Source organism: Globicephala melas, chromosome 5 (genome assembly GCF_963455315.2).
Source record: "Globicephala melas chromosome 5, mGloMel1.2, whole genome shotgun sequence".
Lineage (NCBI taxonomy): Eukaryota > Metazoa > Chordata > Mammalia > Artiodactyla > Delphinidae > Globicephala > Globicephala melas.
The window spans coordinates 47,851,855-47,879,598 of NC_083318.1; the positions used below are offsets into that span (position 1 = coordinate 47,851,855).

At 38.4% G+C, this 27,744-nt stretch overlaps 1 protein-coding gene across 5 annotated transcripts in view; it reads right to left on the reverse strand.

The window, feature by feature from the left end:
- Window positions 1-27,744, reverse strand: part of KCNIP4 (potassium voltage-gated channel interacting protein 4) — a 1,198,945-nt gene that overhangs the window by 431,066 nt on the left and 740,135 nt on the right. The window contains exon 2 of one of the 5 annotated variants that reach the window (XM_060299204.1): window positions 18,980-19,073. The exons of the other annotated variants lie outside the window; for them this stretch is intronic. The gene's annotated coding sequence lies outside the window, so the exon portion shown is untranslated. The remainder of the gene's footprint in view (window positions 1-18,979; window positions 19,074-27,744) is intronic. 5 annotated transcript variants of the gene reach the window in all.

Sequence of the window (27,744 nt, forward strand, 5' to 3'; positions counted from 1 at the left end):
ACAGTCTCTTCAATAAGTGGTGCTGGGAAAACTGGACAGGTACATGTAAAAGTATGAGATTAGATCACTCCCTAACACCATACACAAAAATAAGCTCAAAATGGATTTAAGACCTAAATGTAAGGCCAGCAACTATCAAACTCTTAGAGGAAAACATAGGCAGGACACTCTATGACATAAATCACAGCAAGATCCTTTTTGACCCACCTCCTAGAGAATTGGAAATAAAAACAAAAATAATCAAATGGGACCTAATGAAACTTAAAAGCTTTTGCACAGCAAAGGAAACCATAAACAAGACCAAAAGACTACTCTCCGAATGGGAGAAAATATTTGCAAAGGAAGCAACTGACAAAGGATTAATTTCCAAAATTTACAAGCAGCTCATGCAGCTCAATATCAAAAAAACAAACAACCCAATCCAAAAATGGGCAGAAGACCTAAATAGACATTTCTCCAAAGAAGATATACAGAGTGCCAAAAAATACATGAAAGAATGCTCAACATTATTAATCATTAGAGAAATGCAAATCAAAACTACAATGAGATATCATCTCACACCGGTCAGAATGGCCATCATGAAAAAATCTAGAAACAATAAATGCTAGAGAGGGTGTGGAGAAAAGGGAACACTCTTGCAGTGCTGGTGGGAATGTGAATTGGTTCAGCCACTATGGAGAACAGTATGGAGGTTCCTTAAAAAACTACAAATAGAACTACCATATGACCCAGCAATCCCACTACTGGGCATATACCCTGAGGAAACCATAATTCAAAAAGAGTCATGTACCACAATGTTCATTGCAGCTCTATTTACAATAGCCAGGAGATGGAAACAACCTCAGTGTCCATCATCTGATGAATGGATAAAGAAGATGTGGCACATATATACAATGGAATATTACTCAGCCATAAAAAGAGAGGAAATTGAGTTATTTGTAGTGAGGTGGATGGACCTAGAGTCTGTCATACAGAGTGAAGTAAGTCAGAAAGAGAAAGACAAATACCGTATGCTAACACATATATATGGAATCTAAGAAAAAAAAATGTCATGAAGAGTCTAGGGGTAAGATAGGAATAAAGACACAGACCTACTAAAGAATGGACTTGAGGATATGGGGAGGGGGAAGTGTAAGCTGTGACAAAGTGAAAGAGTGGCATGGACATATATACAATACCAAACGTAAAATAGCTAGTGGGAAGCAGCCTCATAGCACAGGGAGATCAACTCCCTGAGGGGTGGGATAGGGAGGGTGGGAGGGAGGGAGACGCAAGAGGGAGGAGATATGGGAACATATGTATAACTGATTCACTTTGTTATAAAGCAGAAACTAACACACCATTGTAAAGCAATTATACTCCAGTAAAGATGTAAAAAAAAAAAAAGGTAAGCACCAATGAGCAGTTACATTTTTCTACTTAAATGATTACCAAAAATGTGAAATTAAAGTTTTCCCATGTTTCCTTTTTTTAAAAATTTAATTTATTTTTGGCTGCATTGGGTCTTTGTTGTTGCGTGTGGGCTTTCTCTAGTTGCTGTGAGCAGGGGCTACTCTTTGTTGTGGTGTGCGGGCTTCTCATTACAGTGGCTTCTCTTGTTGCAGAGCACAGGCTCTAGGCGCGTGGGCTTCAGTAGTTGCAGCACGTGGGCTCAACAGTTGTGGCTCGCTGGCTCTAGAGCGCAGGCTCAGTAGTTGTGGCGCATGGGCTTAGTTGCTCCGCGGCATGTGGGACCTTCCCAGACTAGGGCTCAAACCCTTGTCCCCTGCATTGGCAGGCAGATTCTTAACCACTGTGGCACCAGGGAAGCCCCCATGTTTCCTTTTGATGTTTCTTTTTGGAACCTTGTTCACCCTATTAATTTCTGCATGAAAATACACTTTATTGACTACTGGCATGGCACAGTATAGGTACCTGAGAAGTGTTCAAAGAATGAATGGATAAAAGAGTGAATAAATGAGTAAAGGGATGAGCATATATTTCAACTCAGCCACAAGTGATAAACAATCTCGGATTCTAATAGCCTCAGTTATAATCGATGAAAAGTTTCTGAACTTTGAATTATTTTCTTAAAATTGCAGTTCCTCCATGGGTTTGACCATCCTTTGTGGCAATATTCTTGAGATATGAGTGGAAGGGTTATATTCCCTTTCCAGACCTGGCTCCCAGGAACTCCCCACACTATCCTCCATGCTCTTTCTCTTCCCTTCTGCAGCTGGACTGTCAATGCACAAATGGACATTGAAGGTCAAGCACTGAAGATGGTGGAACCTCAGTCAGCCATGGTTCCTGAATGACTGTGTGATGCAGTGCCCCTGCTGCAATTTTGGACTATGTAAGTAAAAAATAAACAGGTATTATGTTAAGGCACTGATATTTCAGGGGGTTTTGTTTTGTTTTGTTTTTTGTCATTATCGTTATAGCACCCATTTTTTCTTTAACATATTCCCCCTGTCCACAGCAAGCTCCCTCCCACCAAAGGGTTTTGCTCCTCCTGTTCTGATATGTGTTAATTCCCACATATCCTTTAGATCTCAGTGCAAATGTCACTTCTTAGGGGAAACTTTTCTTCCTCCCTTGCCTGGATCACATCTCTTCTGCATTCTCCTTAGTATCATATGACTCTCCCTTTTGGCACTTGTCCAGGGAATCTTCAGTGTCACAGTGTCTCAGTCCCCAAGGTCATCGATAAGGCACAGACTTCAAAGTGGCCTCAGGAGCTGCGGGCATCCAGCAGGAGGCCAGGGCAGAAGTGCAGGTGAGTACTTAGGACACACATCTTAGGACACCCAGAGATAACTGAGGGAGGTGATTGCCAGTACAATGCAGGTGGGGATAAATTCAAATGTTCATACAAATAAAGCTTCATTTATGTCAGCAGCTTTCTTACCCCTTGGAAAGTTCATGTTACAAATGTTTGCTGAATGAAAGACTTATTGTCAGCATAGCCATCCATGAAGGAACAGAGAAAAGTTTTACTAAAAGTCTTAAGGTCCACATTCACTTGTGTATCCAAGCAGCTCAGAGTCATCACACTTTAATTTTAATAGTGTGCTTGCTTTATGCTACTGGATCTTCAAAAAGTTCTTATTGATCACCTGTGCAGGAAAAAGAGGCATTGATATAAATGGGAATATTAACTGCCATTCAAGAATCCAAAGCAACTAAAAACAGTTAGTTTAGTTTAGTTTATATTCGATTAGTTTAGTTTTATTATGATTTATTTCTCAAAGTTAACAGTTATTTGCCATCTATAAGACAACTTCCCTCACTTGGATTCCAACGGAGAACAGCCAGGTTGCAATGCCTCATTAAGAATAATGTGGCGCTTCCCTGGTGGCGCAGTGGTTGAGAGTCCGCCTGCCGATGCAGGGGACACGGGTTTGTGCCCCAGTCCGGGAAGATCCCACATGCCGCGGAGCAGCTGGGCCCGAGAGCCATGGCCGCTGAGCCTGTGCGTCCGGAGCCTGTGCTCCGCAACAGGAGAGGTCACAACAGTGAGAGGCCCGCGTACCGCAAAAAAAAAAAAAAAAAAAAAAAACCAACAAAAAAACAAGAATAATGTGACTTTTTCCTGCTCAGGTAGACTCTCATCCTCCAGCATGCTGAACCCTCTGGACTCTGGAGATGCTGTTTCTGAAAGGCAGGAACTGCATCATCACACCTGCCGGGTGGTTCTCACTTTAGTAGGGAGTAAGCATCACTCTTGTAAGGAAACAAAGTCAGAGACCAGCTACCTGAGCATTCCCAAGCCTCCCAGCTTCCCTTTATGCTTCCTATACTTTGTTTCCATGATCTCTTAATCTTGCTGTCTTATGTCAAATACTTCACCTTGGAGGCATGGATTTCCCAAAGAATTTCAATATATTTAATGATTAAAGTAATAGAAATACAATAGAGTATTAAAAATTCTCAATCAAGGAAACAATAGTTATCACAATACGCATGCTATTCTAGCTTATTCTCACTGTACCATTTCAATATTTCTTCCCTGGCATGGAGAGCATTGAATATTTCATTTTATTTTATTTTATAAGATTATATTTCATTCATTCTCACTCTTTTGAAGGTTTCTCTATGTTCTTGTATTAATATTCTGAGACTCCATATCTTGTGCCTTCTGACTGTGTTTTCTTTTATTTTTTTGGCTGTACCATGTAACATGTGGGATCTTAGTCTCTGGACCAGGGATTGAACCTGAACCCCTTGCACTGGAAGCACAGAGTCTTAACCACTGGACCACCAGGGAAGTCCCGAATATTTCATTTTAATAGAACACATGTTTTCTATTCATAACCCTCATGTAAATTTTTTTCCCTCTTAATTAAAGCATTCCATGTAATCTCAGTTTTAGTTTATTTTCCATAATAAGTATTTATCCTGTTGCCTTTTCAATAGAGTAGAACTATGCCTTAGTTATCCAGCCCAATAGGACATAACCCTTTTAACTCAAAGCTATGCTTTCCTAGAAAAACCAGGAATTTCCAACATTCATTTTACACCATGCAGATGCCTGACCGTAGAAAGTCTTTCTCAATTTTGAAGATACTTTCTGTGTTATCTCTGTGCAGGACTGACCTCATGGGCATGCATCAGGGCCCGGGCTTAGAAGATTCCTACACTTGGTTTAATGTTCTGCTCTTGCCATCATGAAATTCTTAATAATATTTGAACAAGGGGATTGTATTTTCATTTTACACTGATCCCTATCTCTATGCAAATACTTAATACAAAGCAAAGATACAGGCCCAAATTTCACACAATGCTCATTATTCAGAGAAAACAGGTATAGTCCTATCCCTATTCAATTTAACATTGAGGTAGAAAATAGATAAAGGACACAAATCTTACATGTATATATTGATGCATTTTTATATGCACATACACACACACACTTGTAACTTCCACCCATTTCAAGATAATGAACATTTTCAACCCGTCATATGACTACATCATACTTCTTCCTACAGTGTCTCCCCATATCAAGGGTAACCACTATTCTGACATATCACCAAAGATTAGTTTTGCTTGTTTTTGAACTTCATATTAATGGAATCTTACATAATTAATGTTACATAATTAACATTATGTAACATTATGTAAGATTAATTCATATTAATCTTACATAATTAATGGAATCTTCTGTTGTTCTTGTTTATGCTTTGTTTTTATCAATCTTACAACACTTTGAGATCGAAAAATCTCTCCACACTTACAGATATTTTTCTATATTGCAATTTAGAGAATTTACAACCAGACCAAAGTCTCAAGGTTAGTAAATGGCATCGAATCTAGTTATGATACTAGTTTAATTTCTATTGACATGTAACCTATCTGCATTTATTGAACTTATATATTAGAGTGTAGTCATAGAACAAAAGTCATAGAAAGGTCCAGTAGACCACCAATCCAAATGCCTGGTGCATAGTAAGTGCTTAATAACTATTCCATAAATATATATTGAACTGTGAGTATCTGCCAGTTAGAAACAAAAACCTGTATAAGCAATCTATATTTTTATGAACATTTTTGTTAAAGTTACTTATTATTTCTAGTTCTAAGAATAACTTTGGATTCAATCAGAACCATCATCCCAGGAGCACAAATATACTTGGGTCTCACTAGTAAGTAAAGAAAACCTCACCACAAATATGCCTCAAATATTAGAGTAAGGAATCACAACTTCAACAATTTCATTTAAAAAGTCAAGATACTCTTGCAAAAGAAGTATTTAATACTTTAAAAGAAGTACTGAAAGTACTTTAAAAGTATTTAATAATTTTAAAGAAGTATTAAAAATATGTGGAACTCTACAGAGACCTTTCTCTCCTATATATAGTACTATATTTTTTTTCCAGAAAATCCAGGTAAGGATATTAAGACCAAATTACTGCATAAAGCAGACATTTGGCATTCCAAGAGTAAAATTTTCCAATCATGTTGTTCTTGCTTCTTAAAATAATGCCAGCTTGGCATGTTTCCTCAACTCTCCCCCAAAGTCCTCCTTCATGTGCTTAACATTGTCAGAAGGAATTCACCACTGAGAGTTTTAACCTGAAGAACCACTGCTATCATCAATGCTCCCTTCTGTTCACAACTGATAAGAACACAGAGACACAGCTTAATCAGAAAAAATGTTCAACATTGCTAATTATTAGAGAAATGCAAATCAAAACTACAATGACGTATCAGCTCACTCTAGTCAGAATGGCCATCAACAAAAAGTCTACAAATAATAAATTCTGGAGAGGGTCTGGAGGAAAAGGAGCCCTTCTACACTGTTGGTGGGAATGTAAATTGGTGCAGCCACTATGGAGAAGAGTATGGAGGTTCCTTAAAACAATAAAAATAGAGTTACCATATGATCCTGCAATCCCATTCTTGGGCATATATCCAGAGAAAACTCTAATTCAAAAATATACATGCATTCCAATGTTCACTGCAGCACTATTTACAATAGCCAAGACATGGAAGCAACTTAAATGCCCATTGACAGATGAATGGATAAAGAAGATGTGGTACATGTATACAATGGAATATTACTCAGCCATAAAATAATAAAATAATGCCATTTGCAGCAACATGGGGAGACCTAGAGATTATCACACTGAGTGAGGTAAGTTAAACAAAGAAAGACAAATATCATATGATATCACTTACATGTGGAATCTGAAAAAAAAAAGATACAAGTGAATTTATTTACAAAACAGAAATAGACCCACAGACAAAGAAAATAAACTTATGGTTACCAAAGGGGAAGGGGCAAGGAGGGATAAATTAGGAGGATGGGATTAACATATAGACCACACTACTATACATAAAATAGGTTGCCAACAAGGACCAACTGTATAGTACGGGGAATTATACTCAATGTTGTAATAACCTATAGGGAAAAGAATCTGAAAAAAAAAATATATATATATATAAACTGAATCACTGTTTTGTACACCTGAAACTAACAGGATTTTTTTTTTTTTTTTTCAGTACGCGGACCTCTCACTGTTGTGGCCTTTCCCGTTGCGGAGCACAGGCTCCGGACGCGCAGGCTCAGCGGCCATGGCTCACGGGCCCAGCCGCTCCGTGGCATGTGGGATCTTCCCGGACTGGGGCACGAACGCGTGCCCCCTGCATCGGCAGGCGGATTCTCAACCACTGCGCCACCAGGGAAGCCCCTAACAGGATATTTTAAATCAACTCTACTTCAATTAAAAAAAAAAAAAAAAAAAGAAGGATATAGGCAAGTAGAATTTCAGAATATTTGGGGCTGTATGAATGTTTATTTATTCAGGGTGACCGTATCGAGGGCTTTCTCACTGTGCCAGACATGATGTTTAGCACCTTATAAACATTTTTTAAAAATTAATCTTCATAACACATCTATGAGATAGGTAGCATATTGTGCCCACTTTACAAAGGAGGAAACTGAGTCAAAGAGTGGTTAAGTGACTTGTCCAAGGTCACCAGTGAGAGAGGGGCTGATATACAATAGGTCAGATCTTTCTCATTCCAAATATGGGCTTTTCCCCATACTCTTCTCCCTATAAACTTATATGTAACATCATTTTACTATAAAATGTATTTTGAGGATTTACTTGAGATTGCAGATGTCGATGTAACAGTCTCCAATGTGAGCTTTGTGCAGACCTCTGTTTTAGCAATATCTGTTACTGCCCAAATGCTTTTACACTGAGGCACTAATGTAGTGTAAAGCTAACTCAAATCTTTTAATTATTGCAGTACAGAGGTTGACATGCTTTGAAAACATTCAAGTTAAAAGGACAAGTGAAGGATAATGAATGAGAATGATACGAAAATAAGGACTGGAAACATGATTAAATGTCAGGGAAGAATTCAGACTTCTGAATTCTACAGGACTCCTAAGTGCTCACAAGTTTTCATTAGTTATACAGTTGCCCACTACCATGAATTGTGAGCATCTACTGCCCATTCATCACAGTCTCTTCAAAAAGAGGAAAATGTTTTTTACTTGCATTAAGAAATTAGGCAAATTGGTTTTCTCAGAACAGAAATATCTACTCTGTTTGACATTCAGCAGACAGCACCTTCCAATTAATCTTGACCTTTCTGAGGTCAATAGTTCCCACTTCATCCTAGGTCTTTTCTATGTTGTAAGATCTACTTCCTCATTACCCTTCATACCTATAAAATAACTACCTTTATAAAATGCGTACTGTGTGTGTGAAGTATCTTAGGGCATGCTACTCACATTTTTACCCTCCACTATAATTCTATAAGGTAGGTTAAAATTTAAGCTTCATTTTAGAGACATGATTTAGAGAAGTTCAGTAATTTGTACAAGTTCTCAGATCTAAGAAGTGTCAGGTCAGGGCCCAGTGCTCAGATCTGTCCCGTTCAAACCCTGCTCTTTCCACTTGTTTACATTGCTTCTTCTATCATATTCCTTCATGCTCCCAGGACTTTAGTAGATTCCTAGGCATTTACTTATAAATCCTATAGTGGGCCAGGTAGGCGCCCTATTTGCTACTTCACTAAATAGAAAACAAAGGGGCAAAATTTTAAAAAGCTTCTGGGCCCACTCTTCACATTTGCGGATCATGACAAGAATGTACATGGAAGCTCTTGGCGGATGGCCTGTTCTCTATTCTCACTCCTAGTTCAGTTCTGCACAATATGGAGCCTTGCGTGCCTAAGGATGGACATTCCAGGCTGTATGTCCAAGCTCACTCCATACCCTTCACAAATAACACTTGGCTATTCTTCCAGGCTAGAATTACACATCCTTTTGTGCAGTCCACCATTCAGAAATTGGACTCCAGAAAGTGGCTCATGCAGGCCCTGAAAGTTGACTCGGGCCACTTGGGTACTCAGAATGCAGAATAAAAGGCAGAGAGTGGGCTACAAGTGATCAGGTCTCCTTAGCCCCGTGGGGAGGGCATGGCTGGAAGAGACCCATAATAAACCCTTCAATATAATAGTACCCATGAGTCTTCAGAAAATGTTTTTTAACTGGATGATTGGCAGGAAAGAGGTGCATTGCAATAAATGGGATCATCCCAGGAATCCAAGAAAAGAGCTATAATCATCTTTTTTCTTTTTCTCCTTGGAGTTGCTAATTATTCACCATCTATAAGACAACTTCAGCTTACTCTACTTTGACTCCAACTGACAACAGCCAAATTGCAATGCCACATTAAGGGTGTTGCGATTTCTTTCTGCCTGGGTAGACACACCTCTCCAGCTTGCTGGGCCTGTGTGCTAGCCCTAGAGCTCCTGCCTCCAAGAGGCAGACAACTGCCCTGTTCTCACCCCTGCTGACTCTCACTCTGTGGGGAGAAGGCACTACTTCCGCAGGGAAGCACGGTAAGTAATCATGCATCCTTCTAAGAACCTTAGGTCAGATATGATATCCATGAGTCAACCTCATATATTTCTTCCGATCTTGAAGAATTTTTCTGTATTTTAATAATACCAGTGAGATGAAGACAGCAGGAGATGAGAAGTGGTGTACTGATTTGAATTTTCTAGTTAGATAGATCTCAATTTTCTCTTTTTGGTAAGAAAAATTATGCCAAGTTCAATTCCCTGCAGGGGCTGGTTCTCTTTTTCCTGTTTTTCACCCCAAATGCCCCCTAGGTCGAGGGAAATATTATTTTTCTCATGAATTAAGTGAAGGGGTAACTTGCTTCGTGCTCGTCCTTGGGTTAGTTTCCTTTGCAGAGCTCAGTTATTCTAATTCTCAGAACTGTCCAGTTGGTATTTGATGAAGGGAGTTGGTAGGAAATCCTTTTGACTATCACCATTCACTTGGGATATACCTTTACCTTACCTTTCTTCCATTCTTCCCATTTTTTGCAAGAGATCTCCATTTTTATGTACATTTTCCTAGTTTGGTCCATTGCAAGGAAAAAAGAACTGAACTGAACCTGAAGACCTGGGTTCTCGCTCAGCTTTACTATTCCCCTAATGCAGGATGTCCTTGGGCCTCTTTGAGACTTTGTTTCTCTCTCTGAAACATGACAACATAATGCTTATTCTTCTTACAATATAGATTTAAGGATCAAAAAGCTATATATTTTTGTAGGTTAAAGGAGCATTGTTGGGAATTCCCTGGCAGTCCAGTGGTCAGTACTTGGAGCTCTCACTGCCATGACCCAGATTCAACCCCTGGTCAGGGAACTAAGATCCCGCAGGCCCTGTGGCACAGCCAAAACAAAAAAAAAAAAAAAAAGGAGCTTTGTAAATTGTAAAGTGCTTGCAGAATTGTGCTGTGGAAATAACGTGGGATTAAGTCAGGTAACCCGGCCTTAAAACCAGGCTCTGCTACTGATTGGTTTTGGATTCCCAGTATGTAAAATGACTAGACAAGTCTGACTTTCTTTAGAGGTCTAGTAATCCATTAAATTAAAATGTCAAATATTTAAAAACAGTCTAAATTCAACCCTGAGTCAGGAAATGAAAACTGATCTCTTTAGATTTTAAGATTTTAAATGTAATAAGTTATACGTAAACAGAGGAAAGACTGAAAGTAGGAGATGTTTTACTTAAAATAAGCCACATCCTCAGGAAGGGAAACATAATATGGGACCCCTCAGCATTTAATTCGTTTGCTCAATAAATATTTACTGAGCATCTACTAGGGGCATAGGGATACTCCATATGGAATTGGGAGCTACAAAGAGGAGTAAATTGGTGACCCTTTATCCTTTGTCTCAGAGGACTTACCATTCAGTAATGGACACAGGCTCAAGAACAACTACAACTGGGAGTTTTTAGTAGTGTTATCTATTTTAAGAGTGTTCTATTTAATGTCAGATCTATTCTTAAAAGTTCCACCTGAATGTAAGAGAAAAAGGAATATATTTAATCCAAGAAAGACTTACTTATGGATTGTTGGAAGTTTCAATAAGAAGCTGGTCAAGAATGCAAGAGAGAATATCACTGTGTTGGGTGACTACCCGATTGAACTTCATTGTTTCACAATTTTCTGAGTCTAGTTCCATGTATATCTCGTATGTCTTAGTGGGTGTCCATGTGATTCTTTTCCGAGGGCATGTTCTAAGTTTGGACATGAATGGCTCTGTGCTACATGCATATAGAGTATTTTACAGGTGTCTTTATATCTTTTGGCTCTTTTTACAAACATTAATACAGAAAGTCCCAAGATGGATCCAAAGAACATGATAGAGCATTTGCTTCAGGGAGCTTCTGGTCTAGTTGGTGAAGTAAATACCAAGATATTAATTCTTTGCATGCATGGTCCCATTTAACTTTCACAACTAAGTAAGCCAGGCCCCGTGTTTAGACCCATTTCCCAGATAAGGAACCCGAGGCTTAAAAAGCTAAGTAACTTCTGTTAGGTGTGTAGCAAGTAAGTGGTACCACTGGGACTCAGGACTATATTTAACAAATACTTATATAACACTTATCATGTGTTTCACAAATAGTAACTCTTTTGTTTAATCTTCCTAACTACTGTATGAGTAGATACTAGTATCGTTCCCCTTTATGAAGGAAAGAGACAGAGACTCAGTGACTTGCCTGAAGGCACACAGTTAGTAAACAGTACATAGCTGATGTTTGAAGCCAGGCAGTCTGGTTCCCAAACTTTGCTGGTAACCAGTCCATGAGCTTCTTCTCAAATCCAGCTAGATCTGACGTCAGAGCCCTTATAGGTACCACTGCACCGAATGGCCTCTTCCTCGGTGTGCTCTCTTCTGAAGACAAACAACTGTAATACAACTTCAGTGACACGAAGAGAGCTAATTCAACAGTCTGTATACAGATATTGCACCTCTGTGCTCACCCAGCCTCCTTAAAGCACCAACACACCAGTCTTTCCACTGTTGACCTACACTTTGCCGTTCCTGTGTCTTTAATTAAATATTAACATTCATTTGCCCTTTTCCATTGTGTTAAAGATAATCTTTGCATCCTGTCTCATCTAGATAAGCTTCACTCAGTAACAGGTACCAAACAGGTTCATTGTGATATAAAGTAAAGAATGGGGACTCTGATCCGCTCCACTGACATATTTTAAAATGGCAGCTTGAATATTTGTTTTGCATTTACTTCTTTTACATAATGTCAGGATAATAAATTATTTCTGAATACTGAGATAGTAAAAAGGTTTGAGCCCAAATTAGTCATACTAAGTGGCTGTGACCCTTCCTAAGGGTCAAACAGACTCTGTTGAGAGGTGGCTGGTTTTTGCTTTAAATAGTTGTAAGTACATCATGGAGAGGATTTAGAGGTCCACAGTTCATTGATTTGGGGGAATGGCATAAGGAGGTTTTCTGAATGTTTCTTGCAAACTCCATCTATTGGGAATGGAATGGAATGGCTTCTTGCTAAAGTGGGAAGAGTACTGGACTGAGAACCAGACCTCGATTCAAGTCTCATTTTTGCCACTGACGTACTACGTGATCTTGAGCAAGTCTCTTATGTCCTCAGAAGCTCAGTTGCTTTATTGCGTTAAGGGTCATAGTGCATCAGCATTGCATCGTTGTTCCTACAAAACTGAAGGATGACGTTGCGGCCGGCGCTTAACATATATTATCTGATTTACTCTTCGAAACAAACCTACGAAGTGCATGTTTTTATTAACATTTTACAGAAGGGAAAGCTGATCCTTAGAGAGGTTAAGTCACATTCGGGGCTGTCCAAGTGGAAAAGCTGTGCCCTTCACCATTTCAGTGCCCCTTCCAGTGCCATTCAGCTCTGCAATTTAATAACTGTACTCATTGTCTCTTTTGACCTGGTGCATTTTGTTGTTGCCCCTTCTTCCCATTTATCTCCTAAAAATGTCAAATGTTCACGGTTTTTGGCAGCCCATTGCAACCTGAGTGACTGTTTCTTTGACAACATTTGCTTTCCCAGACTCTGGAAATTAGACATATTCTTGGTTAGTCAGGTTGTCTGGCTGTGTGTATAAGGGTACGTTGAAGTTTTACAGAAAGTAGGGGATTCTCTGTGTTTCCATACTGCGGGACTAAGAGAAATGTTATGATTTTACTTTTAGAAATTATGACGTATTAGAATAAGTGTATTTTAAAATAAGAGACAAAAAGAGAAAACAAGAGTTAAAAACAAGCCAGGGGGGGCTTCCCTGGTGGCGCAGTGGTTGAGAGTCCGCCTGCCGATGCAGGGTACACGGGTTCGTGCCACGGTCCGGGAAGATCCCACATGCCGCGCAGCAGCTGGGCCCGTGAGCCACAGCCGCTGAGCCTGCTCATCTGGAGCCTGTGCTGCGCAACAGGAGAGGCCACAACAGTGAGAGGCCCGCGTACCACAAAAAAAAATAAATAAATAAAATAAGCCAGGGGAGGGAGAAATGGTTGAAGAAAGATTACTCTTAGAAATGCTTCTTACAACAAGTAAACACATACCTAGAGGATCTACAAGAACAAAATACCCCAAAACATTAACACTATTTATTCATGGATGGTGGGATTGCAGAATTTCTCATTTCTTTTCTCTTTTGAAACTTTGTTAACTTTTTCCAAGTAAATATTCATTACTTGGGTACTAAAAAAAATTAATGCAGGGACTTCCCTGGTGGCACGGTGGTTAAGAATTCGCCTGCCAATGCAAGGGACACGGGTTCAAGCTCTGGTCTGGGAGTATCCCACATGACACGGAGCAACTGGGCCCGTGAGCCACAACTACTGAGCCTGCGCTCTAGAAGCCGCGAGCCACAACTACTGAAGCCCCCGTGCCTAGAGCTCATGCTCCGAAACAAGAGAAGCCCCCGCAATGAGAAGCCCACGCACCACAATGAAGAGTAGCCCCTGCTCGCCACAAGAGAAAGCCCGCGTGCAGCAACGAAGACCCAACGCAGGCATAAATAAATAAATAAATAAATATTTTTTTAAAAAATGCATACACATATACATACCTATGGCAAGTAAATAACAAAATCATCAAGCAAAGACAGCAATTTACTTTGTGGCAAATTTCTAGACTAGATTAACTTCCTAGGCAATGGTGGCATCAAAAAATATATGTCCCTTTGTTAATATCTCTGATGTCATTCATTATTTCAGCCTCATTCCATATTAAATCATCAGTGTGACGTCTTCCTAAAGTAATGTAACTCCTAAATAGCTATACAACAGGAAGTCTTTAGGGGAAGAGCCTATTTCAATCAGTTAATTATTCCCATTTTTTAAATTGTATTTACTTTCTATCAATTAAAATGGATCAATTAAAAACACTTGCAATTTATGAAATGCATCCTTCTTTATTTATTCTTATTTTGTCCTCCATTCAGGATGCCTAGACTTTTCCTGATTTATTGCAGGTTCTCAGTTGCCCTTCCTTCTTCCCATGATTCTTTTTTTTTTGAATTTTTGAATTTTATTTTACTTATTTTTTATACAGCAGGTTCTTATTAGTTATCTATTTTACACATATTAGTATATATATGTCAATCCCAATCATGACTCTTAACCATAGACACAATGCCACCAGACTAGTCTCTCTAAGACACATCATGTGGGAAAGATGCAGTTTTGAGTACATACAGTGATTTCCACATTACCTATAGGGTCTTTCCAAGATAGTTACAAAATAATCTCTTCATTATCTGGTTCTCTTACTTTTACATCAAAGCACATTACCCTAGACTCTTACCTTCCCAGATTTTCCATCCCATATTCATGCCTTGCTGAGTCTCTGGTCTTGTGCTTTGATTCTTGTTTTTTTCTGGCCCATGACAGTCTTCATCTTCTCTTCTGCTTATCTTCTTTCTAGTGAGATCTCTTCTTAAAGCCTTCTCCAATTACCTTGCATGTTGAACTCACTCTTTTTAATTATCCTTTAGTAATGCAAATCCTTAGCATCTATTTTATCATTTAATGAGACTTTTTAAATTATTCTCTAGGATGTATATATATGTGGATATATATATGTGTGTGTATATATATATATATCTAGAGAGAGAGAGAGAGTTATATATATATATATATAGCTATATATATAATATATAATATAAATATATAAAATATATAAATATATATAATATAAAAATATTTTATATAATATAAAATATTACATATAATATGAAGTTATATATATAACTATATATATATTTATACTTATATATATATACATATACATATATATATGTATATATATAAAACTGTGGCTCTCCAACAGGACTGTAAACTTTTGAAAGGGAAGAACTCCGTGTATTTCCTTTATATCCCTATTAGTGTCTTGTACAGTGTTGAGAACATAGCAGATGCTTGACAAAATTTCTCTAAATCACATTCAAGTTCATGATAACTAATTGAATTGAATCCTCCACCAAATAAATGCAATTCCATCATTTGTAAATCAAATTTTTTAAGTACAAGATTATTCTAATTAAACAAACTTTAATAATTAATGTTTCATCTATTTTATATTTTTATCTCTGAATGGAGCATTGCTCATGCTCAAATGCTTAACTAGTTAAAATAAGCTCTTCCTCTGACAACTTCCTGTCAAGTGGTTATTTAAAACTCTGAGGTGTGTTGCTTTAGGAAACTGACAAATTGATGATTTAATATGGAGTCATGCCTAAATAATGGATGACAGGGGAGCTATGAATAAAGGAACCTATATTGTGGTGCCCCCAAAGACTTGTGAATAATAGGAGAGTTATCTTAAGTAGACTAACTGCCTGCTAAAGATTGTGGGTTCATGAAGAATTGTTTCCTCATTTCTTTTACTGCTCTAAATATTTCTGGGCAGTTTTGTACTTAGCTGCTATTCTTATTAAACTGCCAAATCCGATAGGGAAGGAGGGGTTGTACTTTTGTAATTTGGTATTCTGATCTGCATCCTCCCTTCGTGAGGTTTTCTACCATCAAAACAGCCTAGAGAATTAATATGCAGCTTAAAAATAAGCTCTGAGTGTCATCGAAAGCTAAAAGTCTACTATTGCAGAAATCCAGGCATAGAAAGGAAGACACTCCATATAAAATAATTACCAGTTACATTCCTATTCGCATTGTCCTTTAAAGCAAAATTATTTTTTAAGAGACATTTGCAGAAAAATCGCTAAGGGTAGACTTTATCTAATAACTTTGGTTTTAAAAACAAAATAAATCAGTTCTATCATTATTGCCCCATATCGCATCTTCTGTGCAAAACTGTGTATTATTATAAAAAGTTTTAGTATTCCTTCCAAGTACCTGCCAAAAAGGCTACAATTTTCAATCCTTCCACCTTAAGTCCATGAAAAAAAATACTGTTTTCTCAAATCCTTTCTTTAATGGAGAATTCAACTAAATTTCCAGCTTTATTTAAAGACCTAAGGAGATCTCAATGAAAGTTAGGAACAGGAATCACCAAAATAATGCCCAAAAATTTAACCTTTATCAATGGAAAATTAATAAAATTGAAACAAAATGAAGCCCACTTATATACTTTTAAGAACCTTAAAACATTCACTAGCTGTTATGCTTGAAAAGTGAGGATTTGTAAGCAATATTAAGCAGTAGTGGAGTTTAGCTCTAGGTTTAGAATCAGAGAAACTGGATTTGAATTCCAGCTACACAATCTATTGCTCTGTGATCTTGTGTTGGTCACATGATATCTGAGTTTTCTGACTTTTAAAGTAGGGATAATAATGTCATTCCTACTTATTTCACCAAGTGGTCTCGCAGAATAGGAATGTGAAAATATTTTACATCTATGAAATACTCCAGAAATATAAGTTATTATATCCTCATATTTACTGTTATACAAAGTATGCATGTTTTAATCCCTTGTGTATATGGAATAATTGTACCCTATGACATTTCAGAGAAAAAAGCTGATTAGAGAGAAACTGTAGTAACTTACATTGGATACTAACTTACATTGTCTAGCACTATAAATGCGCTAGACATTTATACAGACATTATTTGATTTAATTCACAAAATAAGCCTCTAACTTAGGTGTTTGTTTTAAATCCAGTTTAGGTGTTTGTTTTAAATCCAGTTTACAGATTGAGGAAACATAAGCTCAAACAGGTTAAATACTTGTCTAGGTCAGAGCATAAATACCAGAGTTAGCTCAATCCTAGATTGTCTCCAAATACTGTCCTCTTCACCATAGGACACTGAAAATCTCTTCTGCTACAGGACTGATAAAAGTGAGAGTCCACTTCTGGGAGGAATCTACCCCCATGATAAAGGTTTAGATGGTTCCTGCCTATCAATGTAGACAAAGGACAGAAGATGCTCCCTCTTTAGACAACCCTGACAGTACACCTGTTCCACAAGTTTTCCCAGTGTGACGTCTTCCTACTTTTTCCATGTATTCAATCTTTTCTGTGGTTACTCTGCCTCCTTGCTTCTATCTTCTCAGACAAGGGAGCAAATGAGAAGATGAAAAACAAAGTATAAAGGCTGAGTTAAAAAGGAACTACACCACAGAAACAGAAAAAAGTCGTATTTTCTAAGTTCCTATTATGTCTTTGCTTCTGGGTTATCTAATCTGTTAATAAGAATTCCCAAGGTATGTATTATTATCACCATTTTTTTAACAGAATAAATTTGCATGCAGTCAGGTAACTTGTCTTGGAGGCTAGCTTGATTCCAAAGTATCTGTTTCCACAGTCGCCCTTGTCCTATTACAACAGAAAGCAAAACAGGGAACACAGCATAGCTTAAGGCCTTCATTGTCACTGGGGCTGTATATAGTCCCAAGGGAGAGAAAATTGGTTCATGGTGAAAAGTCTTATTCTTTTTATGTATAAAGCAAAGATATGCATATAGTAAATAAACAAATACACAACATATCCGGGGTATTAAAATATCATCAGTGGTGATTAGAAAATAAATTCTAAAGAGGCTAATTAGGAGGATAATAATGAAAAAAGATTGAGAAACAGCAGCAAAGAAGAGAATAATACAACTATAGTGAACTAAATTTATACTGACTTTAGTTCTTGTCACGGTCAGAACCAAGTCAAAATCGTTTCTCAGCTGCTTCAGCCATGAAGGGTATCATCATATATTATCCTAGAATGCACGGGATAGATTCGTGGCACTTTTCAATCCCTGTGCTGGAGTGCTGAAATTACATCCAGTACAATGCAAGTCCAGAAGAACCAGCCAGATCAAACCATCATGATTCTAAATAATCAAACAAGAGCAAGCCATGTCTCCTCTCCACAAAAAATGCCCTCCCATCATGCTCTGCCATTCTTCCCTCCATCCATCTCCCAGGAGTCAGTTCTGGCTCCACTCTTCCAAGAAATCTTTGCCTTATCCAGGTTACATCTTCTTTCTCCTTAGGGATGGACGGTCTAATGTCCCTGTACAGGGTGCCTTACAACCCAGATGTTGCATTTACAGAGATCTGGATTTGAACCCTGACCCTGCAACCTATGATTGGGTGCAGTTGACTTAGCCTCTTCTTGTATTGCAGTTTTTCCATCTGTAAAATGGGAATACTGATGTGTACTCACCTTACAGCCAGGAGGAGAAAATATGTAAAACATTTAGCACTGTGCCTGGCTGGTAGAGGTGTTTACTTGATGAGAATAGATAGTTTCAACAACTAACTTAATCTCTCCTTAGACTTTTAACAATACATATTGTGTGCCCATTAAAAATCATGAATCACAGCTCAGATATCATCTCCTGCAAAAAGTTCCACCTGCATCCCTGCCTCTTCTCCTCTAACTCTGTCCCTGGTTCATGCATCTTTTGTTGTGCTGTTTATACTGTTTGTACTGTTTATACAAAGATTTTTGGTAATTTTTGTTAAATGACGAATATAGATAATTTCTACAAGTTTGATTACTTGTATGAATATAGCCTTCCCAACTATATATGAAAAAGAGATACAGCACATATCTTTTATCCACATATCTTGAAGCTAAGGCATAAATCCTTATCATTGTATACAAATTTATCTTTTATCAATTTAAAATTTGAATACACTGTAAACATTTTGATATGAAATCTACCTTAAAAATTAAAAACTAAAAAAAAAAAACTTAAAAACTTAAAAACTTACCCCAGCCCCTGTTTTCCACAGTCCACACTTGTTGCTTTTTTTCATGCTGTTTTCTCAGTTATTATCAGTCCTTTTCACACACTGAGACTGAGCTCTGGGGGCAGACAAGCAGGAGGGGATTCATTTACAGTCTTCCCAGTGCTCCAGGGCTAATTTTTAGCAAATGCCCTGGATGGACTTTTTGAAAAGATTCTTAGTATTTATCTTGTGACCTTGTATTATGAGTCCCAAGAGCACCAGCACCCAAATACCAGTGAGAAAGATATGCACTGATACCCGTGCAGTGTGTGCTGGCAGCCCTTATCTGTAGAATTGCAATAGCGCTATAGGTACATATTGACAGCCAATTGATCTAATTACTCGTTCACAAATTAACTAAGTGATAACAGAATGTATTATCTTCACTCTGACATGTTTTTGGAGGTCTTCAGGGAGACCTATTTGATCACTTCAAGGATGAGCTTGAAACAACAGAGCATCTTAGAGTAGTTTAAAAGCATCTGATTCATAACGCATGGCTCGTAAAGCATCTTCCTTCCCTTGGTATATTTTTTCTCAATCAATGTACATACTTCAATTAGCAAGTGGTGCAGCTTTGTTGTAATGAAAAATGTGAGCCTTTATATGGTTGAACTCAATAGTCAATGCTATAATCTACATTTCTTTTGAGATTTAACTAAAAGACACATTCATTGATGCAACCAAACGAGTGATCTTTACTTAGTAACACTTTCCTCTCCTTTATCTTTTGAGACTCTGGACACGCATCAATTCCTTCCTGGGCTCCTTACATCTGTCGGGGGCTCCTCCTCTGCGCTCACCTGGAACTCCACACACACCAGGGTCATAATTATATGTCATAATGATCTTCCATCTCTTCAGTATTTTGAGGACCAAGGCTACTGCCTGGCATATTTCTGCAGGTAAGGCACTGTGTCAGGGATTAGGAATGGAAGATGAAGAAGAGGGGAGTCTCTCCTTGAGGGATTCAGTTTAGTAGGAAATGCAGAAATGTGAACTAAAAATTGTAACTCAAGTGTTAAAGTCTATGACCAGGCTATCTCCAAAGTGTGATGAATACAGACTAGCGAGAAATCACTTCACGGTGGTGAAGAATTCACAAAGATCAGTTCTCCAGACTAGCCATTTGTAAGAGATATTGTAAGAGGTAACCCCAGGGATCATTCTGATACGCAGTTATTAAATCACAGAAAATATTATAGCAACTACAAATGCAGCTAATATCTTTATATTGCAATGTGTCCTTGCTGTTTATATGATCATTTGCTGTCACTGGATGTAACAATAATTTAATTTGATTCAATATTTTCTAAGCACCGAATATATGTATGACAGTGTGCTAACTTCTGTGAAGAATAAGAGGCTGAATAAATGTGTCCTCCTGAAGTGACTGTAAAAGGAGAATTTATTCTGAACTGGACCCTGCCTACATGCCAGGCACAGTACTAGGTGCTCTTCTTATGCCAGATTATTTAATTTTCATAAACAGCCCAGAAAGAAAGTATTATTGTTGCCATTTTAGAGATTAGAAAACTGAGGACCAGAGAGGTTGAGTAACTTTCTCAATGTCACACAGCTAAGAAGCAGCAGAGTCAGAGTTCAAAACCAGGTCCTTTTACTCCATGCCTTGCTTTTTTTCTATCTATATTGTCTCCAAAACTATCCAATTCAGGAAGAAGTACATATATAAATATCCCTATTATGTGAAGAATATCCTAGATCAAGTATAAACAAAGAATAATGATATTAAAGGAGGAAAATCAATGTTAGGCTTCGTGGAGAAGGTTGCAAGGAATCTGCAAATATTTCTGACACGCTGAAGTGAGAATGAGACTATCTAACAGAAGAATATACAGCATCTAGCCTTCTAGTGAGTCTCATACAGAAATACAGATAATAATAACTATTCTGAATACCAGTTATGAATTTTAATGATAATACTAACAATCAACATTTCACTGAGTGATTACTATACATCAGGCAGGGCGAGAAGTTACATTATCTTATCGACTCGTCACTACAACTTATGAAGTGGATGTTATTGTGTCTCATTCAATATCCCAGAAAACTAAGGTACAGAATTTAAGTAACTTGCCCAAGTCTCACAGTTAAATAGGTTGCAGAGCTGACATTCAAAGCCCACACTCTTTGTGTTACGTGACCTACCATTCATAATTGGAAAGTGTTTAGCCAGGTGTCAGACCCACAATAAGTGCTCAGTAATAATTATGAAGGCTGCTATCACTTATCAGTCAGATTATTTCCAAGGGCACAAAAGTGCAGTTACCAAGAATGACTTCAAAGAAGTCTTCACGGTGCCCTTGCTGAAGGCTTAGTGTTCCAAGTGGTTGGAGGTATGTGTGAAAAGGCAAGTTGGGAGCACAAAGTACACACATATCAAGGTCAGAAGGAGTCTGACCTTGATTTAAGAAGTGATCATGAAACATAAAGCTTTTGTAGCGGACCAGTAACAAGGCAGCTTTTAAAATGCACATTTAAAATTCACATTTCGAAGTGAGAGATCATTGAGCTAGACTTGGAAAGTGATTGGATATGAGCTGCGAGGGGTAAAGAAAGGGTAAAAAGTAAGTTTTGAGGAATGGAGCTTAAGTGGGTGAGTAGGATTTGGTGGTAACATAAATAAAAATAGGGTAAAAAGGAATAAAAATGGGTTGGGGCTGGAGCTGAGTCAAAAATCATGGAAGCGTGTGAGGAGAGGAAAATATCAACCAGGTTTTGGGAAACTGATTTATAGGAGCCAGTGTGACATACACCTGACAGTGTCCAGCAGGCTCTTTGAAATTTGTGTGCCTGAGCCTAGCGCATCAGAGGAAAAGACAGGATTAATAAATAATGCAGATTTGGGAATGATCCAGAACTGTGTAATATGAGATCGGTTAATGTTTACTCAGTGTATCTAAAGCAGCTTCTGGTTACTAACACTTTGTATACATTGATTAATTGATGGCAGAATTTTCAGTGCCTGAAATTATGTATGCCATGTACAGTTATCTTTATTTTTATTACCTGTATTCTTCACTCCATGATTGTGGGGAATTTGTTCAACTGGTTCACTACTGTATTCCTAGGTTTCCGAGTAATGCTTGGCATATAGAAGGCACTCAATGCATGCTGCTCATAGGAATGAATAAGTGAATGAATGAATGATGAAGAAAGTGGGGTCTCAGTTTTTATATCCATGATGAAGAACTTGTTCTTTATTTCTAATAGGGCATTGACACTTCTAGGAAGATGAGGAGACCTATAAACTGTCTGCTTAGAAAAAGGCACACACACTGCAATTTCTCACACAATTAGGAAGAATTCACAGATACCCTGAGGCCCATGGACTAGTCTCCATGGAACTTGGGATAAAAATCTATGGGTTCAGTCAGTGTTTTATCTGACTGCAAACCTTGAGAAGGACCTAAATTGAGGGTTTCCGCTATATATATATATATATCTTTTTTTTTTTTTTTGGTACGCGGGCCTCTCACTGTTGTGGCCTCTCCCGTTGCGGAGAACAGGCTCCGGACGCACAGGCTCAGCGGCCATGGTTCACGGGCCCAGCTGCTCCGCGGCATGTGGGATCTTCCTGGACCGGGGCACGAACATATGTCTCAACCACTGCGCCACCAGGGAAGCCCTCTGCTATATTTCATACAGTTGATTTAAAAATATCTCAATAAAATATCTCATATATATATATATATATGTGATATAGTTAACTCTAATTTACACCCTGGAGAGGTTAGTGTTCGAAGCACACAAATCAGGAGTCCAAATTCCAGAGATGGCTACTGCAAATCTTGACAATGTTTTCAGGAGTTCTAGAAATATTGTTTTCACTGATACGATAAATTGGTTTCAAAAAATGTAGTTGGATTGACACCATCAAATGCTGGTAAGAATGTGGAGCAACAGGGAATTTTCATTCATTGCTGGTGGAAATGCAAAATGGTACAGCCACTTTGGAAGACAGTCTGGCAGCTTCTTACAGAATTAAACATACTCCTTCCATATGATCCAGCAATCATGTTCCTTGGTATTTATCCAAAGGAACTGAAAATATATGTGCACACAAAAACCTGCACACAGATGTTTGTAGCAACTTTATTCATAACTGCCAAAACTTGAAAGAAACTAAGATGTCCTTCAGTAGGTGAATGTATAAACATACTGTGGTACATCCACACAATGAAATGTTATTCAGTGCTGAAAATAAATGAGCTAAAAAGAAATAAAGCCATGAAAAGACATGGAAGACACTTTGGTTTTAAAATTAGAACATCGGTCACTTTCAAGAAAAAAATTAGTAGAAAGGTGGAGTGGAAATTTTTGGAATAAGGAATAATGAAAAAGTTATTGAATGCTAGTTTTATGCAAAATGCTATGCTAGGTTTTGTTGGGAAAACACAATATATAATGTAGCCTTTCTGAATTTAAACGATGTTTGAGTTGGAGATTCCTTCAACAGCCTAAGAAGATATTATGGAAATACTGTCCAAGAATGATGAGGCTAAAGAACGTTATTAATTATGTATCTGGTTTTCAATTCATTCATTCCTTTCTTATTTATTTTACCATCCAGTTTATTCACCCTTCTTTTGGTAAAACAGTACCAAGTTCTCCTTTTAGGTAAGCACTCTTCCCCCATTTTCACTATCAGCTAATAGCTAACACCACTATCAACTCTAGGGATGGGCCCAAATTAGGTTAAGACAATCGATATAATGTTCCAGTGACAATAACTGATTCATAAATGGGGTCGTGGCTCAATTCAGGTCAATGAAAATAAGGTTTAGGAACTGTGTTAGACTCCTAAGGAATTGTTTTCCTTTTTGCAGTTGGTAGGAGGATTTGGGGTCCTGAACTAAGCCCTTCTGCTGCTACTTGACAATGAGCCTAGAATAACCAGGGGTCCTCAGCCTGGAAGGCATAGAAAAGAAGGAAACCAGGACTCAGGTGTGATATTTTAATTGCTGGATTAAGCCTCACCTGAAGCTTCACTTTGAGATAGTTTCTCAAAGTTTAGAATTATTTCTAAACTTTTCACGTATATGAATTAATATATTCCCATTACTATTTTAACTGGTATGATATGAATTTTATAAACCTGCCTTTTAGAAAAGTCCTAACGGAGAATATTCTTTAGTAGCTTATAAAAAATGTAGAGATGAAAGTTCATGAATGCAAAGAACGGGCTAAATGTAGAAGGATTGAAACCAGAAACAAAGGCCCTTCAGAAGTACTCTATTTAGCTAGAGCTTGGGTTTTTAGATAATTCATTGTTCATTCCTCTGTGCTCTGGAAGCCTGATTCTTACACTCCAGTTGACACTGATGTCATCCAGCCCTGTATTAGAGCTCATTGTTCAAATGTTTCTTTTTTCTACTAGATTGTAAAGGGTAACTCCCCAGCCCTTGCTTAGTACTTGTCACATAGTAAATAGGTCTAGCATTACACTGACTTCTTGAGCAGGGAGGGATGTGGTGAGAGCATCATTTGGCAGATTACTTTGGCAGCAAGTGGGTTGAAAGACTGGGATGGGATAAGGAGGAATGGAGAGGGAGACCAATTAGGTATGCATTTCAGTATTCCAGGGGAGAATGCATAAGGGCTCAGAGAAATAAATCAGCAACATGTTAAGATCTAAATCTAGACAGCCACATGAATAAAATGGGCATAGCCACACAGACAAATGTTCATACAGTATTTTTTTATCCTGTTCTCTTTTATTCATATAAATTTCTTAAAACTGTTGTCCATGGTAACGTTCAGTGGAAAACTGACCAGCATTTGGAGGCATCAATCAGATCAAACATTGATGAAAGAGCCTGTTTCCTTTCTCTACTAAGTCCATTGTCCTAAATATAGACTGGACGGGTTTCCCAGAGCAATGGAATTGACTAGAACGGAATTCCAGTAAGGCAGTGTCCTTCCCATACACAAAACATAAGCAAGCGTGAAATTAAAAATAGTATAATCTGAAAAAGCTAAATGTTTAAAACATCCAAGTATTTTCCAACTTTTGTTGTATTTTAGAGGGTTGACTTTCCACTTTCTCTCACAGCAGCATGACGCTGAGTATAAAGAGAAATTTGCAATCTAAGGAAGCACTGGTCGTAAAGAAAACTTTAATGCATTTGAATGAGAGACACTGTCTTCTACGGACAAACTTTGGAAACAGGTCTGGCATTCATTTTCACAGCTGACTGAGAAAATTTTCTACAGATTCAATCTTAAAGGGCAACACACCCCCCACCCCTTTCATAAAATGTTTCTTTTATTTTTCTAAAAAAGGTAATATTTCATCATTTAAAAATGTTTGGAAAACTAGGGCTTCCCTGGTGGCGCAGTGGTTGAGGGTCCGCCTGCCGATGCAGGGGACACGGGTTCGTGCCCCCGTCTGGGAGGATGCCGCATGCCGCGGAGCAACTAGGCCCGTGAGCCATGGCCGCTGAGTCTGCGCGTCTGGAGCCTGTGCTCTGCAATGGGAGAGGCCACAACAGTGAGAGGCCCACGTACTGCAAAAAAAAAAAAAAAAAAAAAAAAAGTTTGGAAAACTAAGAGAAAGAAACAGAAAGAAGGATGGAATTACCCATGATTTAGTCTCTTAACATAACTAGCATCAATCCCCTTTGAAAGCTATTTCAAATATTATATGAACACACTATGTAAATTTTTTCATCTTTTGGATTTTTGCTTAAATGCTACTTCCTTAGAGAAGTCTTCCTTGACCTCTAATTTGTAATTTTTTCTCTTCCCTGTCTCCTCTTTTCCATAGTGCACTGTTCATTGCTTTGTGATTGTGTATATTTTAATACCAGTATTGCACACGAGGTCAGGATCATAGTTGTGTCTTCAGTATCATATGCCCAACGTGAGACAAGGGCTTGGCATACAGCACACAATGAAGATAAATATTTGTTGAGATGTTTTCAGGCACTATAGTGCAGTAGTTTATAGCAGCATGTTTTGCAGCCAGACTTGGGCTTGAACCCTGCCGTGGAAGGCTGAATACTGTTTGTCACTTTACATAGTAAAGGACGTGTAAAAGGAAAATGGAAATGGAAAGTAAAAGGAAATGTACAGGTATGACTAAATTAGGTATCATGAGATGGGATAATTATCCTGGATTATTCAGTGGGCCCAAATGGAAGCAATGGAGGCAGGAGGTGACATGATGATGGAAGAAGCACACACACACACACACACACACACACACACACACACACACACACACACACACAGAGAGAGAGAGAGATTAAAAGACGCTATGCTACTGGCTTTGAAGTTGGAGAATAAAGCCGTGGGCCAAGGAACATAGGTGGCCTCTAGAATCTAGAAGGGACGAGGAAACAGATTCTCCCTAGAGCCTCCATAAGGAACAGCTCTGCCACCCCATCTTAGATGTCTGACCACCAGAACTATGTATAAGAGACTAAATTTGTGGTGCTTTTAGTCACTCTGTGTATGGTCATTTGATCCACCAGCTATGGGAAACTAACCTGCCCACTCTGTATAAGAAAAGTCTCAGGCGAGTTAATCATCATCTCTATACCTCACTTTCCTTGTCTGTAAAATGGAAAACAAAGCAGTACCTGCCTCACAGCATAGCTGAAATCTGCAGATACATACAAAACATGCAGAGCAGTGAGTGGCATGTCCTATGGCTTCAACAAACATTAACTGTTGGTCAAGTATAAATGACCAAGCAAATGCAATAGACATTAATGATCCCTTTCTTATTCTTCAATTTGTAAATACAACCTATTGTTGGTAACATTTCCCAAAATTACTTAGTTGACCAAAATCAGGTATGAGTGTGTGTCTTTCTTTGTATAACATTCTTCAATTGGACTGTCTGGCTAGCTTATCTGCTGGAAGGAGAGACAGCCCCCAGTCAAATTTATTCTCTGGTTTACCTTTAGGTGCCAGTTATCTACATCTGCTCTCTCTCTTTCTTTCCCTCTTTGACTTGCCTATCAGTTGCCTTGTCCTCAGTTCTAAAGATCTGCCTAGTGCTTCAAGATCACGCCTTCATAATTGTTCCTGTCTTAGTTTGTGCTGCTATAACGAACTATCACAGACTGGGTGGATTAATCAACAGAAATTTATTTCTGACAGTTCTGGAGGTTGGGAAGTCCACGATCAAGGTGCAGAAAGATTGGGTGTCTGGTGAGAGCCTGCTTCCTGTAGATAGCCACCTTCTTGCTGTGGCTCACGTGGCCTGCTTTGGGTGCTTGCAGGAAGAGAGAGGGAGAGGTCCATGTCTCCTCCTCCTTCTACAAAGACGTTAATCCCACTGCGAGGGTCCTACCTTCACAGTCTAATTTAAACCCAATTACCTCCCCAAAATGCCACCTCCAAATACCATTACAGTGGGTGCTAGGGCTTCAATATATGCATTTTGGGGACATAAGCAACAACGTTCAGCGTATAACAGCTTTCTTGACTCTGTACCAGCTCCAGGGGCTATTGATGCCCTGACCCCTATATCCACCTCAGGTTACTAGGTTCTCATATTAGTATCTCAGTTTTCACTTGTATTTGGGCTCTGGCTGCCAGCTCAGTATAATAAAATCATAACAGGGAAGATCTTTTCAACATAATTGTAGTGAAACACAGGATTTAGAGGTTGTCTGGTGTTTGGGTTCTGGCTCTATAACTTCATTTTATCCACAGGGAGAATGGCCATGTGCCCCACCTGACCTGGGACAGTCATGATTTTTAACCATTGA